The following is an 18503-nucleotide window of genomic DNA, read 5'->3' on the forward strand; positions in this document are numbered from 1 at the left end:
AATAAGTCGTTGGGCTATGCCTTGGAAAATCAGTCGAAAGGTCTCAGAAAAATCACTTTTATTTACAGAGAACAAAATGCCATTTAAAATGGATTGATGGTTTCAGTTTCACATTAATACATATTACCCGATTATTAAAAATATCTTTAAATATAACCATCGTTAACGTGACAGTAAATGGTGTTCAGAAGAGCATTCTGTCTGGTGCTGAGGGAAGAGCGAGGCTTTCTTTCCTCGCTTCAGTGCTTGCTAACTATTCTGAAAATGTTACACATTTATTGTAAACACATGCCTCCATGGCCTAACAAAAAGGCACTGATCCCCTCTGCCTGGCAGAATCTAAAACAGAAAGGGCAGCGAGGATTCCTCCGCAAATATCGCCCTTCGCTTCCCCCTGCCAAGAGTGTTAAATATAAATCTTCTCCACCATTTCCCACTCTTAGTCTCAGGCAGAAAGTTGATATGGTTGGGCACGGTGAAAACACAGCTTTAAAAGCCAGCCTGCCCTCATTAAATTATTCTGCTGGCTGTGTGTTCTCATTAAAAATGCATAAAGATCAGATAATTGCAGTGAGCGTTATTCACCCAGCTTTACTTTTTTATAGAAGGCTTCTACTTCTAAGCTGGAAACAAAGACTCCGCCTTGCCAGAAAGAGAAGTGTAAACATTGGGCTACAGTATCCAAAACTTGCCAGAAACTGCCTGGCCGTGTTATTAAAAATGCGCTTTTCAAACTCCATGAGAAGGCACAATGTATCCGAGGGCATCAGTCCTTGGTTTCTAAACAGACGGTCCTTTGGATTTGGCCAAGCAGTCTACCGATCATTGTTTACAAGGGAGGGTTTTTTCCCTTTCTCTCCCCCCGCCCCCCATTATGAGTCAGTTTTTCAAATAACATAGTCATTGCAAACTTTATTGATCTGGGGGTGAACTCTCCCTGCATGAAGCCTTTCCAGGCAAGCTATGAGCAGACTATGGAGGATCCCATGAAGTAGCACAGTACTTTTAGAACGATCTACCGATCTTTTCCTTAAATAAAATCACGATTTTCTCTCTCCCCCTCAAATCGAGTGGTTTTGGTTCAAGTTGTGCTAGCCCCTTCCCTGAAAGGAAAATGTTACGTAAAAGTCTCGTCTCTCCCCCAAGCTCCACATTTGCATGGGAGGAATTCAGTTTCACTGGCTTCCCTGAGCAACACACATGGTATGCAGCACACTGCAGCAAACTCTTTAAACATTCCAAAAAAGGGACAATGAACGTCCTACCTTATTTAGCTCTGTCTGCTCCTCACGTCTGCCATCGGCACAGGGCCACCGGGTAAAATCAAAGGGCCAAACCTTTCCCGCTGCATCATTAGGAAGAAATGATTCTCATTCCCTTTTTATTGTACTCGGGAAGCCTTCTGCCTGGGAATTTTCCCCTCAGATGATGAAGCAAAGACACCGTCTAAACTCTGTTGCTGTAAGACTGCAGCCCTTCCTTCCAACAAGTCCCTCCCAGTCGATGCTGGCCAATCAACAGTTATTTCGTCAGCTCTACTGGTCTGAAACTGGCTGTAATAGGATGACTGACAAGGCAACACAGCACTTGTAATATGTGAAAACAGTGCATCCATACTGATGAAAAAGGAATTTCCCTCTCAGAAGAAAGCAGTCAGAGCATGAAAATAAAGTGTCATATAACTGGCAAAGCAGGGATATACCGATCTAAAGAAAACCTTTTTTTTTTTTTTGTGATCTCTTGTTTGCAGGATAGATGTTTTCACAAATACAAAATTGTGCAGAACAGAGATGAAATAAGGCCACAGATAATAAAGCTGAAGTAATTGCCCCATATGACAGGGCAGATTTTTAGAGAAAGAAACAAAGGAAAGGAACTCTACCTGCTTCTTGAGACTGGTCATTTATCTTTCCAAATTATTTTTTATGATAAAACCAGAGATCATTAGCTGCAATGCATATTCAAAATCCAAACATGTTGCTAGTTCAGAAACACATCAATTTTACTGTACAACATCTGCTGTTGCTATGGTTAATTGCTAGAGCCTGTATATCTTTCATCTAAGTTTTCAGACCACCAGGGACTGTAATTAGGGAACGGTGAACAATAAAAATGATATCCATACATTACCCTTTTATAATTTTGGCAGGAGCCCACGAATGGATTAGGTGTACCTTAACGGACTTAGCTGCTATTTAATAAATTCTGAGCCCTTGCTCAGGTTGCCTTTCATGAAGAAATGATTTCAGGAGGATGCCTGCTGCCATGGCAAAATCTTGCCAAACATGCTTAGCACATGAGCCAGAACTCTCTATCAGGTGCTCTCCCACATGGAGAGTTCTCTGCATGTCTGGTGTTCAAGAGATGTGGTTGAGGAGACAACAATAACAGGGTAAATAAAGGTTTACATTAAGAAAGAATTGACAGCAGCTCCCCACATCTTGAAAGTCTCTAGAGTGTTTGGAAAACACACAAAGCAGGTACTTTCCTTACATTAAGCACAATGTGAGCAAAAAAAATAAATAAGTATAATGATGACATGAGTACACACAGGCAAGAATAAAGCTACTATTCATGTGAAAGGTTTAACCCAAAGCACCATTGTGTATAAGTGACTCTCCAGTGCACCTGTGAAGTTAACTCTTGGAACTGGAAAGCTTGTTTTTAGTTTAGGAAGAGTATTTTTTAAAACACTGTATTTCACACGGCTCATCAAGCACTTTTTCTTTGGTAAAGCAATGTAAACAAGAAGAGAGTAAGGGGTGTAATTTCAAAGTGGAAATATACACAAAATAATGTTAATTCTATTTTGCTAAATTTTTAGATATTTAGGTCAATAATGAGGATATCTAATAATTTTTTTTTCTTGATCTGGCCTTAGAATTTCATCTGTGTTCGGAACTCATGGTGTGGAAAGTCCTTCCTCTCATGCAGATCAGCAACTTGTCTGAATCATATTCTTCTAAAGTTTCTGATGGTTACATTCTTGGTATGTTTCTTTTATTTTTTTTAAATCTAGATCTGTGATTTCACAGGTGAAGTGAGTTCCCAGTAACGAACTTCCCTCTACCAATGCAAGTCATTATCTACTCTGAAACTTAGAGTCTAAAGTTGCTAGGGACATTGGGAGGTTAAGTGACTTGTTTAGGCTCCCACAGTCATATCATTGGTAGGCCATGAAACTATGCTTTCCTTTTTCCAAGGCTAGCTTTTTTTCCACCATGACATGCTGTCTTTCACGTGTCATGAAAGGGAAATATCTTTGAAAAATGAATATTTGCTTATAGAGCTATAAAAGGGAGAATTACATAATCTCAAAGCTATATGGGTCTCTAGAAGCCATTAAATCCAACCCATGTCTAACTGTGAAAGCCTTATACAAAATATCTGACAAATCAAGCTTTTGTTTGACACTCAGGGTGAGAGAATTTACTTTTGTAGCATTCTTTTTCACTTATTCATCCAGGCCAACTCTTATTTTTCAGATAATGAGACAAGCCCAGAGACATTAAGGGCCTTACCCAAGGTCACACTGGAAGGAAAGGGCAGAACTAGGATTTAAAATCCAGTATACCACACTACATTATTGATTTCCCCACATTTGCTCTCCTTTAAAATAGTTATAAAATAGTTTACAATAGTTAACTCTCTTTTAAAATAGTGCCTTTTTTTTTGCATTCCCCATAAAAATCTAACAAATTCAGAAATCCTAAAATTGGAAGGAGCCCAAAGAGATTATCCAGTCTATTCCCCTTCACTCAGACTGGGAAACCATTATCAACGTTGTATAAAACAACTGAGCTCCATAAAGTTTGTGACTTTTCAAAGTTAATATAATATATCTCAATTAATCTGAATTGTTCATTTCACAATCTCCAAAAATTGTTTCAAATTTGATTAATTTGTTTTGATTTGGATTAGTCAATAAAACAAGTCTCATAAAAATACCTTCAGTAATAATCTGAATAATAATAAAATAAATATATTTATTTATTATAAAAATAATAAAATAAAATAATAAAAACATTTTATTAATATCTTTCACTTTTATATCACCTTCAGTTCCCAATACATACACTCTCCCCCTCCCTTTCAGGGAGCCATCACAAAGAATGAAAAGGAGAAAAGAATACAGCATAGCTATCCAACACATGAAACAAATCTAACATTATCCACAGTGTTTCAAACATTTATAGATACAGTCTTCCAGGTCTATAAATATGGAAAGGTAGTATATTCTCATAGGTCTTCTTTGGGGCCAAGTTTGGTAGATAAAATTTTACAGCATTCATATTTTGATTTTGATTTTTCTTATTATTGTTTCTGTCTATATTCTTGTAGTCATGCAACACATATTATTTTATAAAATACATATGTGTATGTGTATAGACACATACACATATGCTTTATATATGTATATGAAAATACAGGAGCATACTTCTTCCCCTCTGACTTCTATCACTATCAGTGGCACTAACACTCCCCCCGAGGTAGTAAGTCACCAAGTTATTAAGCCATAGTATTTACCTTTGACTCATTACCCTCTTTTATCAGTCACAGCCACTCTGTCACCAAGGCCTGTTAATTTTCCCTTCAAATTGTCTCACAGATTCATTTATTCCCCTCAGTTCCCACCTCTGCCTCACAGTTCAGACTCTTATCATCCCAGGCTTGCATTACTCCAATAGCCCTCTTGCTGATGTGTATGACACACTATCCATCCTGCTGCCAGACTAATCTTCCTGTAACTCTGCTTTCATCATGTTGCCTCCCTGTTTATAATCCTCATAGTCATACAATAATGAGTTAGAAGGTACCTGAGAGATCATCTAGTTCAGATTCCTCATTTTTTTCCTGCTCCAAATGGACCTGTCATCAGAAAGATGTGAGTATTCCTACCTAGTGCAGCTCTCATCCTTATCTTCCCTTGTGGTTGTCACATGGGACATTCCTCATGCTCTTTTGGCATTGTAAGAATATCAATGGAGCTTACAGACTGCCTCTGAGAAAATTAAATACGAGGAATATGATGGGTCTTTCCGAAGGTCATGCAGCTAATATGTAGCAGAGCCAGAAGTGGATCTCATATCTCTTGACTCAAGATTCAGGGGGTCTATCCATTATAGTGGACTCCCATCCTAACAAATCTAAAAGTTATCTAAAGTCTGCTTGACTTCCAAGATCTTCTAAGGTCTTGTCTTAACCTTATTCCATAAACTTCTTGACACTTATTCTATGTTCTAGTTAAATACATCATTCAATGGATATTCCATGCTCATTCCTGTCCCTATGCCTTTGTTTGGGTTTACCTCATGCTGCCTAAAATATTCCCTTTCCTTCCTTTCACATACTGAAACTCCTTCCTATGCCTCAAGACCTAGCTCAAGGTTAGCCTTCTCTATAAAGCCATCCCTGAGCATGTCAGTGCTAACATGCTTCATTACAGTGGACTCCTATAGTATTTCTAGTTTATACTCGTCTGAGTTTGGACTATTGACATGATTCAATCAGAAGGCACTGGGGGCCTAGCCTATAGTCATGCCAACATGGCTGAGTAAATTGGGGGAATGAAACAGAAGGATCTGTCATAAAAAAGATAAGATATTTAGGGCAGGAAGGTTGAGTCATAAAGTCAACTTTGTAGCTTTTCCTCAGTGTTTCGTCATTTATCTTAGACCCTGAATTTTAATACTTTCAAGAAAATCTGGTAACAAAGTAGCCTGTGCTTTCAGTTTATATTTACTTGACTCCATGTTGGACCCCACTTTCCTCATCCCCCTTGACCTCTATGTATTTTTTATACTGAATACCTTTTTCTTCTAGAAATTTCCCCCTTCTGAATTTTCATGACATCGCACTTCCTTGACTGTCTTCCTTGTCTAATCATTTTTTCATGCTTCTTCACCTGACTTCTCACTTTCTCTTACCCAACATATCCAATCAGTCGCCAAACTCATTGTGTCTACTTCCCTCATGTCTTCCACATCCATCCCCTTCTCTTCAGTAACATGGCCACCCCGCTAATTCAGGCCTTCATGGCATCTCACCTAAACTATCGCAATAACATTCTAATGGATCTTCCTGTACCTCTCTTCTCATCTCACTACAATCCTTTCTCCACATAGCTGCCAAAGTGATTTTCCTCATATTCAGGCCTGATCATGTCACTCATATATTCACTAAATTTTGATAACTCGATTGTCTCTAGGATCAAGTATACGCTTTTCTGTTTGGCTTTAAGATAATCTGGTCACAACCACTTTCCATACTATACAGTCCAGCCAAACTGGTTTTCTCATTCCTTCTCAACCATAACAATTCATCTCCTATCTCTGTAGCTTTGTACTTGTCTGCCATGTCTGGAATGCAGTCCCATGCCATCTCTGCCCCGCAGAGTCCCTTGTTTCCTCCAAAACTCTGATCATTTGTCACCTTTCTATGAAGCTGTTCCTTACCCTCCTGCTGCTAGTGTCCCATCAAGTTACCTTTTATTTTTCAACTGTGTTGTTCATTCATACTCTTAAATGTATCTCCTTTAATAGGATGTAAGCTCCTTGAGAGTAGGAACTATTTCACTTTTGTTGTTGCATCTCTAATGCCTAGGACCATGCCAGGTACATAGTAGGCACTTAAGAAATGCTTGCTGATTGAGTAATTCATTGATCTGTTTCCCTTTCCCCCAGGACAGGATTGTATTCATCCTTCGTTACCAAAGAAGACCATGCCATCAGAGAAATGAAGACATGACTTTCACTTGACTTTGTTTTGAGGGAGGGAGGGCTGTACAAGTCACCAGCCTCACTTCTCCTCCAGAGCCATCTGGATCCAGTGACCAGACCCAGGATAGGAGATGATTATACTGTCTGACTCCTTGATCAATGCTCAAGTCACTTAACAAGAATCAATTCCTCCAGCAGGAGGCTCCAGAGACTAGGGAGCCATGAAAATATTTGGCTCAGACTTCTGAGGAATTGGCTACCTCACAAATTGCATTTGTTATTCTGAGGAAAGCAAAATGATAAAGTAAATCACAGGTAGAGTCAGCAGTCCTGGCTCCAGATAGCACCTATATTTCCCTAGATGTCTTTGTCAAGCAATAGAAAGGAATGCGTAGGGTTTCTGGGACCATAAATGTTGTTTGGGTAACCTACCATTGAGGATTGCACATAGTCCAGGCTAAGGGTCCAGCTGCCTGCTGAGTCACTTTATATTTCACTGAAAATTGTATCCTCTTAGATAGCAAGGAGAGGTTCTTTCAGAGACTCATGATTTTGATTCTCTCTCATAATAGACTATATCAAATATTTTTGGAATAAAATACTTGCCATGATGGATCATCCTCCATCATGGCATCTTCTATCCCACACACAAGGGTTGCATATCAAGGGTTGGGGGAATCAGAATAGTTTGAGGGAGGTAACATGTGGGGCTAACTCTCACTGCCCATGCATGGGATCCTCCAAGACAGAGAGCCATCTATTGTCACATAAATAAGGCAGCAGTGACATTGCCTCCATACTAGCACTCATCCTTGGATAGATTATTTCTTGACTATTTCATAGTTTTAAGAACAAACTACCAAGAAGTAGTCAATTCACACTGAATCCTTCATAAAGTAAACTAGGGGGTAGAAAATTTTATGGAGGCAGTATTGGCAGAAAGTGAGTAAATTAGAATATAGTCTGCCTGGATAGTAATCTAAACAACTGATGAGTATCCATTTGAGCTCAGATTAGTAATCTAGTAGACCAAGCCCCCATGAGTCAGAGTGGGGATATATTATGAGGTATTTAACTTACATGGACAACTAGGATAGAGTGGTAGACCTAGAGTCAGGAAAACTCATCTTCTGAGTTCAAATCTGGCCTCAGGCACTTATTAGCTGTGTGACCCTGGGAAAGTCACTTAACCCCATTTGCCTCATGTTCTTTATCTCTAAAATGAGCTGGAGAAGGAAATGGCAAAGATACTCTTGTATCTTTGTATCTTGTATCTTTGCCAAGAAAACTCCAAAAGGGGTCACACAATTCGGTAACATAACACAATTGAAAATGACTGAACAACAACAAATTTAACATAAATATCACATTCTCTCTTCTCAACACCACTGGGGTTCAGTAGGCAAATAGGAAGAATATGGAGGCACACTAGGCACACTCATAGGAAGATATGGATTACAGTCTCATAGGATAAAAAGCCATGAATGACCTGTCATCTACGTTATTAGATAATTGATAAGATCACTCCATTTGAGTATCTCAATGATACTCTCATCTGTTCCTAGGATCCTAGCCAGAGCATTAAATTAGTCCAAATTTTGTCATCTTTTTAGTAATAATAGTTTAGCAATATATTTTGAGATCTGGCTCTGCTGGAACTCTTTTTGTTACCATTTCTTTGTATTGTTTCAATAAAAACCATAGATAAAAAATAAATAAAATTATCTTTTGCAAATGATATGATTATGCATTTAAATAACCCTAAAGAGTCAATCAAAATGAATTGAAAAAAATTAATGAGTTTAGTAAATTTGTGAGATATAAAACAAATCCATATAAATGATCAGTATTTCTATAGAATATGAATAAAACCCACATGGAGAAGATAGAGAAATTCCATTTAAAATTACTACAGAATATATATATATATATATATATATATATATATATATATATATATATATATATATATATATATATACAAATAATACTTGAGTCTCTACCTTCCAAGATATACAAAAAAACTGTAAAAATATAAATATAAACAATGTTCATAGAAATACAGACCTAAATAATTGGAAAAATAGTGAGTTGGAAGAACCAATAAATACAAAATGGATACTTAAATTTATTTATTCAATGTCATATCAATCAAAGTACCAGTATGGAAAAAAATTAGATTTAGACTGACTCCTCACAACTTATACAAAGATAAGCTCCAAATTAACACATGACCTAGAAGAAAAAAGTCTTATAACAAAATTAGAAAAACATGGGAAAAAATTGCCTATCAGATCTACAGATAGAAGAAAAATCCATGACCAGACGAGAAATAGGGAGGCTTATAGGACATTAAATGGATAATTGTGAATATATAATATTAAAAACACAAATCTAACCAAGCTAAAATTAAAAGGGAAACAATTATGCAAAAAAAATTGTGGTGATTTTCTCTACTAAAGGTCTAATTTCTAAGATATATATTTATAAGAAAAAATACTCTTCAATTGACAAATGGTCTTATGATGTGAACAGATAGTTTTAAAATGAAGAAACCCAGGCTACATATAACTAAAAGATAAAAAACGTTTCAAAACACTACTAATTAGAAAAAGGCAAATTAAAGGAATTCTGAGATCCCACCTTACACCTCACAGAGTGGGAAAGTTGACAAAAAGTGAAAATGATGAATGTTGGAGAGGTAATGGTACAATAGATATATTGATGATGATGGTATCCTTGTGAATGGGTATAATTGTTTTGGAAAGAAACCTGCAATTATACACAAAAAAGTTACTAAACAGTGTCTTCCCTTTATCCCAGCTATACCACTACTAGGTCTATACTCTAAAGAGACGAAAGAGGAAAACGCCCTTGAAACACAAAAACATTTATACCAACTCTTACGATGGTAGTAAAAAACTGGAACTTAAGAGGTTGTCCAACAGTGAATGACTGAATAGTGGTATAGATAAATGTGATGGAGTGCTATTATGTTGTAAGAAAAGAGGAAATAGATTATTATTTCAAAAAAGACTTAGAAAGACATATGAATTTTTGCAGAGTAAATTGGACAGAAACAGAAGAATAACATATTAAAACATCGATATTATAAAAATAAACATCTTGAGGACTTTTATGAATTAATAAAGAATGAAATGAGAAGAACCAGGGGAACAATTTCTATGACAAAAACAGCTGCGAAAGCTGTAAGAATTATGATCAATACAATGGTCAGTCATGATTATAGAGAACTAATGATGAAATATGCTATACTTTAGAAAAAGGTGATAGATTTAGTATACAGAATATACAACCATTGGGGAAATTTATTTTGCTTAACTATGCATATTTATTACAAGGATTTCTTTTCTTTTTTTTAAAACAGTGTGGGAAGAAGAAGGAATAGATCTTTGTTAATTTTTTAAAAAATAGACATATAGTGGGGTGCTATAGATATGAAATGTTCTATGAACTTTCAGATGATGTCACTGTATTAGTTTGGTTCAATTAACTGTTTTACTTTGTTTCCAGAGATCTCTCAAGATGTAAGATTAATTTGCAAATGTTTATAATATAAAAACCAAAACATTTCAATAAGACTGAAAGTATAAAAATCAATATGCAAAAATTGTACAATCCCATATACATGTACAAAAATACATACATATGTATATAGAAAAAATTCAAAATGTAACTTTCAAAGTTGTCTTGATTATCTATCTGTTTCCTCCTGGCTTTTCCTCTCATTTGCACATTTTAAAAAACTTCACTGTTCTTTTCTTTTTTTGTTTTGTTTCAATTTTGGCAGTCCTTTAGCTAGTCAATTTCCCTATCTCCCTTCTCTCTCATTGAAAACAAAAGAGAAAAAGAAAAACAAAAAACCTTTACAACAAATATGCATTATCAAGTAAAACAGATTCCCACATTTCCTAAGTCCAAAAATGTATGTCTCATTCTGCACCTCGAGTTCATCACCTCTCTATCAGGAGTTAGGTAACATATTTCATTGTTGACCTCCTGGAATTGTGGTTGGTCAATTCATTGATCAGAGTCTTTAACGCTTTCAAAGTTGTTTCTTCTTGAAAATGTTGTTATTACACAAATTATTCCCTTGGTTATTGTCATTTTACTCTGCATCAGTTCATATAAATCTTCCCAATTTTCTTTGTAACCATCCCTTTCATTATTTCTCACAGAAAATTAGTATTACATTATATACACATACCATAATTTATTCAACTATTCCCAAGCTGACGAGTATCCCCTAAGTTTTTAGTTCTTTATGACCACAAAAAGAACTACTACAAATAATTTGTGCATATAAGTCCTTTTTATTTTTTTAATATTGCTGTAGTTTAAATCTAGTAGTGGAATTTCTGGTTCAATGGCATTCTCAGTTTAGTGATTTTGGGATCATACTTCCAAAGCCCTTTCTAGAACAGCAGGATCAATTCACAGCTCCACTAACAAATGCATTTATTTGCCTGTTTTCTTTTTTTCTTAATATAATTCATTTATTTTCAGTTTTCAACATTCACTTCCATAAAATTTTGAAGTCCAAATTTTCTCCCCATCTTTCCCCTCCCCCTCACCCCAGGACAGCATGCACCCCAACCACCCTTTTGCACAATCTGCCCTCCCTTCTATCACCCCCTCTTCTCTCATCCCCCTCCTCTCTATTTTCCTATAGGACAAGGTAGATTTCTATGCCCCATTGCCTGTATAACTTATTTCCCCGTTGCATGCAAAAACAGTTTTTAACATTCATTTTTACAACTTTGAGTTCCACATTCTCTCCCTTCCTCCTTTCCCACCCACCCTCATTGAGAAATCAAGCAATCCAAAATAGGTCACACATGTGTAGCCATGCAAAACACTTCCATAACAGTTATATTGTGAAAGACTAACCACATTTCTTTCTATCCTGTCTTGCTCTCCATTTATTCCATTCTCTCTCTTGACCTGTCTCCCCACAATAGTGTTTGTTTCTTATTACCCCTTCTCTCAATCGGCCATCCATTTTATTATGCTTCCTCTCCTATCCCCTTTCCCATTGCCTTCCTGCAGGGTAAGATAGATTTCCACACCCAACTGAATCTGTTATTCCCTCCTTAAGTCAACTCCAATGAGAGTAAGACTCACTTATTCTCTCTTACCTCTCCCCTCTTCCCCTCCATGGTAAAAGCTCATTCTTGCCTTTTATGTGAGATGATTTACTACATTCTACCTCTCCCTTTCTCTTCCTCCTCATATTTTTCTTGGAGGCTTTGGATGTAGGAGCCTTGACCTTGCTGTCTTCCACTGGTTGTACACTTTGATCTTCCTCATCATAAGAAAATACCTTTTCACCAAGGAAATAACCTTTTTAGTCTTGTTTTTCCCCTTTTTTGGTCATTTCCCCAGACAATTACTTGACTTTTGAGCTCTGTCAAGTGGAGGGGTTACTGCCCCAAGTTTCATGGGGTTTGTGCAGTTGTTTTCAGAGATTTCTCTAGTAAAATTCTCAATTCCTCCAAAGTGGTATGATCAAAGGAGAAGTGTTTACTCTGGTCTGTGAAAAACCACAAGCACTATTTTCTGCCCTGGAACTGTGAGTAGGATTCCCTCTCCACAGCTAATACCAGCTCTGCCACATCAGCTCCCCTCCTTGCCCCAGGACTGCCACCCAGGACTGTGAGAAGAAGCCCCTGTTGCTGCAGAGGCTGCTTCTGTCCCTAGGGCCAGGGCTGGGGCCTGATCATGTTTCTCACCCAGGTGAAAAAGCTTTCCCATTGATCTTTGACGTTGTCTTTGGTGTTTGTGGGTCTAAAAGTTTGGAAACTGCTACAGTTGCCAGTGATTCAACACTCTGAGGCCTGCCCTAGTCCCATCTGTGCCTGTGTAACTCATGCTGGGCTGTGCTCTTTTTTGAGTCCAGTGCAACAGACCCTTCCTGTCAGCCTTCCAGATTGTTTTGGGCTGGAAATCTGTCTCACTCTGTCATTTTGTGACTTCTGCTGCTCTAGAATTTGTTTAGAGTCATTTTTACAGGTATTTTGAGGGGTTTGGGGGGAGAGCTCAAGCAGATCCCTGCTTCTACTCTGGCCATCATGGGTCCACCCCACTATTTGCCTGTTTTCTTGTAGCCCCTCTAACAATTGTAATTTTCCATTTTTGTCATCTTTGCCAATCTGATGTGTATAAGGTAAAAATGCAAAGTTGTTTCCATGTGCATTTCTCTATTATTGATTTGGAACATTTTTATATGGCTATTGATACCTTAGATTATCTCCTTTAAGAGCTTACTGTTTATAAATTTTGACCATTTATATATTAGGGAATGTCCCTTCTTCTTATGTATATGAACCATTTCTATATATATAATGTATGTATCTTAGATATTATAGCTTTACCAGAGAAATCTGCCACAAATATTTTCCCCAGTTAACTGTTTTCCTTATGATTTTAACTGTATTCATTTTATTTGTGCAAAAACATTTTCAATCTTATGTAATAAAATTGTCAGTTTTATCTACTGTGATTCTCTTTACGTCTTGATTGGTCACGAACTGTCCTTGTCCACAGTGGTGAAAAACATTTCCTTCCTTACAGAGCTCTCTTCCAGGGCTTTCACCAATGCCAACTGATGCCAATTGCTTAATTGAAAAATTAGAGCAATATCAGCTTGTGAAGGAAGAGTTAAAACCCCAAGATTACATGAATAGCTAGTAGAGAGTCCATGCAAAATGAAATACTGCAGTGGAAGACACCCACCTCTGAGAAAGACTTGTAATAGTTCTTTGGCTTTATGGGGTGTGTGTACTTTTACATTTTCCCTAAATTTTCTTACTTGACAGTGCCAGTCACAGATCTTGATAAAGATGGATAAACTCTACATCACTGTGAGGGATGTCCTCATACATGCCATACCTCCCACTCCCCAGCTCTCTACATACTTCTCTCTCATGTTAATCCATTTGGAATTCAATAAGGAATTTGAAAATAGGAGAGTCATATCCACATTCATGCATGGACACCTTTTTAGGGGTTGCAATGTCTTACCCACTTTAAAACCTAGAGTATCTTTTAGCCGTCCAAAAATTCTATCAATGTTAGGTCTTCTGAGCATTATTTTTAATAGGGTCAAATCTTCCATTCCCTGCCTTCCCAGACTCTACAATCTTCAAGCAGACATGTTATTTCAAAGACCTGCATTTTATTACTATATGCCTCTACCATTCCAGCAGCCCTTCTACAACCTATAAATGTTGTGACCAACAAATCCCAACAATATCTATTAGTATTAGCCCACTAGCAGTGGTCATAGGCTACTCAAATGGAAATCATACCCATGTTCATGCAGTTCTGGTCTTTATTAAGAGCTTTATCGAGAATATCACATTGCTACATGTAATGTTTGGTGACTACAACAAGAGAATGATGTTAATTCATGTCTAGTGATTTGAAGCACATGAGTAACACTAAAGTCCTCGATTCCCCCAACTGCTTCATCATCAGGAATGGAAACGATTATTATTAGTGGAAATATCCTTAAGAAGATGTGTTACTATCTCTTTCTTTGCTGTATTGTAAGAACCATAGGACTTATCTATCTGAATTGAATTCGAAACCTTCTCATATATTTTTCTTTCATTAGAATATGAGTGTCTTGAGGGTGGGGCAGCTAGGTGGTGCAGTGGATAGAGCATCAGTGCAGGAGTCAGGAGGACCTGAGTTCAAATCTCACCTCAGACACTTGATACTCACTAGCTGTGGGACCTTGGGCAAGTCACTTAACCCCAATTGCCTCATCCTGGGTCATCTCTAGTCATCTTGATGAATATCTGGTCACTGGATTCAGATGGCTCTGGAGGAGAAGTGACACTGGTGACCTGCACAACCCTCCCTCACTCAAAACAAAGTCAAGTGCAAGTCATGTCATCACTTCTCTGATGGCACGGTCTTCTTTGGCAATGAAGGACGAACACACAGAAGTATCTTGAGGACAGAGACTGTTTTATTTTTCTATTTGCATCCTTAACACTTAATATGGTGCTTTGAGCATAGCAGGTACTTAATAAATTTTCTTCAGTTTCACATCTTTCCATTCCATATCACCTATGACTAGGGCACTCAGTTTATACCATATTTTTAGCCTGCATTATTCATGGCCTTCCGTGTAAAAATTCATCTTTCCATTTCATATCATGTCCAAACTTATAGGCATGAATAGTATACAAACTGAACCCTGGAACAATTATCTCCAGGGCTATATTTTGTACCTTCAGCATTACTAGATTTCCTCAATTTTTACTTCCCCCACCCACCCTTGCACCCATCTAATACACTGCAGGGAAGTTGAAAGCTGCCCAGGCTATCTTGTAGTATATCCCATTGTTCTAAAGTAGTACACAAAAAGTAGACCAACCAACATTGTTTGGAAGTCATTGATAATAGAGGACCGGGTCTAGCTAAGTTTTAGCAACTTCCACAACAGAAAACTTTAAGGAACCTGGTAGAAACAATGATACCACCTTCCAATGACTCAGATAGTAAGTCTGGTGGCCTGTGGGATAGATTACTTCTTTTCTCTCCATATTCACCCCAGATTTTGATAGATTGCCTCAATCATATATTAAAAGTCATCTTTCACCACCACTAATTGTAGATGGGCAGGAAAAGGACAGCCTTGACTTGAGGGGGTGACTGCAAAACTTATAGTACCGAGTGAACTAGAACCGGTGAGGCCTTAAAAGAACTGAGAGCCAGAATGCAATGGGGGCATCCTGGAAATGGCAGAATTCTTCCGCCAACACCATGCTATAAAGCTGTGGAATAGAGATACATAGGGGCAATAGGGAGAGAGGAATGGTATTGGAAGCCCTAGCCTTACTGGGTCAATATAGAGTGAATTTGGTCTGTGGCTAGTCTAGAACATCTGTATAAGGTGAGTGTGGGAAATGCAAGTAGCCACCATAAAAGTTTTGTGGTGATAAAGTGAATCACAAGAATAGTCAACACCTTGATATTCCCTGTATCTTTTTCCCTGATTTAGTATAGTCACCTAGTCTTAGTCTTTGTCATTGCAATTAATTTCCTATTCCTAATCAGATAACTGGCTCAAGCCAGGTATATGCATGTATGTCTATGTGCCTTTTTAAGTGTATAGCTATATACATATGTCCTTGGGTAAAATCATAGGATCATAGGTATGATTATTGCTTTATAGCTGGAAGGAATCTTTGAGACAATCTAGTCCAACACCTTCATTTTACAGATGGAAAAACTGAGGCCCAGGGAGGTTGTGACTTGCCCAAGGTCACACAGGTAGAAAACATTAGGGGCACATTTCAAGCCATAGCTTCTGATTAAAGAATCAGGGTGATTTCATCTATACTCATGATGCCTCCACAAGACATTTCACCTGAATTTTTTTCTTCATTTGTAAAATGTGGACATAGAAGCTGCATAATACAGTAAATATGGGCTTGGGTTCAAATTCTGCATTAGACCCTTACCAGAGAGTTGAATATGAACAGATCACTTTATCTCTATATAACTCCAGCAACTCCTTGGGACTTATATACCTAGTCATAGTACATCTGAGATCACAGATCCTTCCACTAATCCAGGATAAAATGAAGATGATAATAGTTGCCCTACTTACCTTAGAGCATTGCCATAAAAAGTGTTTTGTAAATTTCTACACAAATACAAACTATTATTGCTCTATTGATTGTTGCTATTTCACACAATTAGTCTAGTTTCCTCCATTAGATTAAAAAATCCTTGAGAGTGGGGTTGCGGTTTTATACTTCTATGTCACCTACAGAGCTATCCAGGCTCTAAGCACACTAAAGTCCCTAAATAATGCTTTCTAATTGATAAATATGTTGATGAATCAACAGAATCAAGCTGAACTTTAAAAATAACACAATTAAATCCCAGAGAGGATTTCATTGTTTATATTACAGAGGAATAGGGATTAAAAGAAAGGCAAGCAGAAGTAGGAGGTCACTCATGTGACCTTAGGAAGAGCGATTTCAGTGGAATGCTGAGAAAGGAAGTTGGCCTGCCAACAAGGAAAAATCTTGTGCAGAAGAAATGTTCCCATGCTATTGTTCTATCTTAACACGTTTGAGAAATTTGGCCAGGGAGAAGAAGAAAACTGGAATGGAAGCTTGAGAAAGGTTGTGCCTCAGGTGATGCATAGAAAATGTGCAAGAAGCCCTGGAATTGGAATCAGAGGGGTTGTGTTCATAGAGTAGAATCCCCTCTGGGCTCACTCTCCCACATTACACTATACCAGCAGGATACCTTTCCAGACAACTCCAATCATTTCATCTCAATGACAACTCCATCATTTCTAAGAATAACTCTAAGGTACTGGGGGCTTTTCTAGTACTGTCACTCAGAAGCCCCTATCTGAGATGTTGCTTACAGGTTACTGGTCAAATTTTTGCTCTTAGAAAAGGTATTTATTTATGTAGTATAGTAGATACAGTTGGTACATTTTCCCCCAATAGTCTGGGCACACTCTCCCACTAATATATATAGAATCTGTGAATAGAGTGGCCACAACTTGATAATTCATAGTTGTTACTGGAAGTCCTTTACTCCTTTTGTGGGATCCTCATCAAGTTTCCCTTAGGTGGAGCTCTCAGTGGAATTCTGAAGGTCTGTGCCTTTGTTGAGTCCTAAAGCCACCTTTTCTTGGATGTCCTCTGATGTCTTTAAGCTCTTGGTGTAGATCCTGCCATCAGCCATTGCTACTCCAGGGACATTGCTACCAGCTCTAGTGGTTAATGGGACCTCTCCAATAGCTATGGTAGATAGCTAAAGTCCTTCAGTTATCTAGGGTTGGGAGGTGAGGATGACACAGAGTCTCTCTCCCACTACTTCTAAGCAATTCCTCTCAAGGACAGGAATGGAGCTGCTCTACACCTAGACTGAACTTACCTATCCAGGATTCTGAACAGGCTTTCTGTTTTATCTACAGCTGCACAGGTTGTAAATGATTTTATCTAACACAGCATAAAATATGTCCTGTGTGGCATCATCTGTTTTCATTCATTGATCAAAGCACTTTGCTCCTCAAAAATTGATCAAGGCTTTGTTCATGCATAGTTTATACTAGTGATTGATGGAATGATTCAAGAAAGAATCTTGTAGGGAGGAAGTCTAGTGCTTTTATGTTTAATTAGGACTGATGGGCCTCTGCCCTAATAATAGGATCACAGATCTAGAGCTATAGGAGCAAGAATCAAAAGTATCAAGGGATCTGGGTTCTAATTGTGACTTTGCCATTTTTTCACTATAAACTGAGTGAATCTTACTTAGCTTTGGTTAGGCTTCAGTTTCCTCATCTTGAAAATTGGGAGGGGTGGGGAGAGCTGAACTAGATGGTTTCTCAGCTTTGTGTTTTTGTAATTAACAAAAGGCAAAAGAGTCTTTTGTGATTGGGGGTGAAGAAAGAAGGTGGGGAAGAAGGGGTAAATCTAAACCCTCCCTTACTCAATCTTTTGCCACTTTAACATATCTCCTAGACCCATGCCCATCTCTTCACTCTGATGGTACAACTCCTGACCCAACATCTTCTCATCTGATATCTACATAATTGTAGCTTCATTTTTTTTTTTTTGTCTTCAGATCTATCGTTCTTCTGCCTCAATCAATCAGAATGCTATTGCTAAAACATTTCTTTAATGAACTGTTTAAGCCGTATCTTTCTGCTCTTTGAGAGCCTGGAATGGTTTGTTTCCTCATGTCCTTCTCATAAAATTCAAATGATTAGGACAATCT

The 18503-nt window shown here is 37.7% G+C and overlaps 1 protein-coding gene across 6 annotated transcripts in view; it reads right to left on the bottom strand.

Annotated features, from left to right (window-relative positions):
- Positions 1–1487, bottom strand: part of MBNL2 (muscleblind like splicing regulator 2) — a 185379-nt gene extending 183892 nt beyond the window's left edge. For 4 of the 6 annotated variants that reach the window (XM_072622091.1, XM_072622088.1, XM_072622090.1 and 1 more), the window contains exon 1: positions 1266–1471. The gene's annotated coding sequence lies outside the window, so the exon portion shown is untranslated. Of the gene's footprint in view, positions 1–1265 lie in introns of all 6 variants that reach the window. The other 2 variants (XM_072622087.1, XM_072622092.1) reach the window with 2 other exon arrangements.
- Positions 1488–18503: the final 17016 nt, after the last annotated feature.

The sequence above is a fragment of the Notamacropus eugenii genome, chromosome 6 (assembly GCF_028372415.1).
Source record: "Notamacropus eugenii isolate mMacEug1 chromosome 6, mMacEug1.pri_v2, whole genome shotgun sequence".
In the NCBI taxonomy this organism is placed as follows: Eukaryota; Metazoa; Chordata; class Mammalia; order Diprotodontia; family Macropodidae; genus Notamacropus; species Notamacropus eugenii.